Source organism: Cibotium barometz, chromosome 20, assembly GCF_041138505.1.
Source record: "Cibotium barometz isolate CiBa-2024 chromosome 20, ASM4113850v1, whole genome shotgun sequence".
NCBI classification, from domain to species: Eukaryota; Viridiplantae; Streptophyta; class Polypodiopsida; order Cyatheales; family Cibotiaceae; genus Cibotium; species Cibotium barometz.
Window position 1 is genome coordinate 55,308,572 of NC_141065.1, and position 1,188 is coordinate 55,309,759.

The 1,188-nt window shown below is 44.9% G+C and overlaps 1 non-coding gene across 1 annotated transcript; it reads left to right on the top strand.

The window, feature by feature from the left end:
* The first annotated feature begins 735 nt into the window (after positions 1-735).
* Positions 736-807, top strand: TRNAD-GUC (transfer RNA aspartic acid (anticodon GUC)). Its single transcript has one exon. It is a non-coding gene; the product is annotated as a tRNA-Asp (tRNA).
* The last annotated feature ends 381 nt before the right edge of the window (positions 808-1,188 follow it).

Sequence of the window (1,188 nt, forward strand, 5' to 3'; positions counted from 1 at the left end):
GATGAGATATCTGCACGTTAGCATCGACAAGCCAAGCGATACTTGTAGATACTAAACAAGCACATATTTGTTTTTGTCATGAAAGAGAATAAACACGGGAAAGAAATGTACGTATTGGAATCTATTCATGGACCTGTGATGTTGGGGCTCATGTCAGGGCGCAGATGCAAAGGATGTGTGTGCTGGATGAAAGCCTTCCATTCCATAAAAGAAATCGTGTCCCTCACTTCCTATGCAATCAAACAAACATAGGTGGGTTTCTTGTCTATTCATGCCATTCTTGGTTGGGGTTGCATTCATGAGCATCATCAAGGTAGACCTTTTGAAGAAAGGTTATCCAAGGATTTTGGATGTTCAAGGAGGTGTTGTAAACTGTGGGTTCAATCCCATCCTCATCTCGTTTTTGGATTTATCTTCCAAGTTTCTCAAATTGGAGGATGTGTTGGAGCAACCGAACACGGATGCACGATGCACTTTGGTGCAGTTGTGACCACCTCGTGGCGGTCTCTAGTGACCTCGTCTCTCGCCTCAGTTTTGAAAGAGAGGGTTCTATGATGTTTTTATTTACGAGTGTATGCAACACGGCGCGCGCGCACACACACAGGCATTGGTATCTCCTGCTCGATATCTGAAGCTAGTGCTATGCGAAGCTAGGAGCCGAAATGTTGTTTACTGCACGCGCGCTTGCAGTAACAAGATAGAGTATTGTGCAAGGCACTCCTACTTTCAAGCTCGGTCGTTGTAGTATAGTGGTGAGTATTCCCGCCTGTCACGCGGGTGACCCGGGTTCGATCCCCGGCAGCGGCGCTCGCTTTTCGAAAGTTCAATTTTTTTTTTTTGGGTGCAGACTTGGGTTTTCAAATGAAGTCTTGGCAAGACGGCAGAGCCAGTGGTATTCGACAAGGCCAAATGTGGCAGAGCCAAATCAAATGAGTGGTAGCAGTGTCGTGTGAAAATTATTGAGCATTGCACAACAAGGGCTTCCAAGACACGAACAAAGAAGGCAAGCCCAATCGTTGTTGGTGGCAAAGAAGCTCTCGAGGCCGCTTACATCAATCCTTCAAAGTTGACTTACCTCCTTTAGGATCTTTTTACTTCAAAACTAATGAGGGTGTTCTGTTATCTTAAATCCCACTAAAACTGATAATCAAATGAGGTAACTCTTGTGATCCTTGCAATATGATCAAG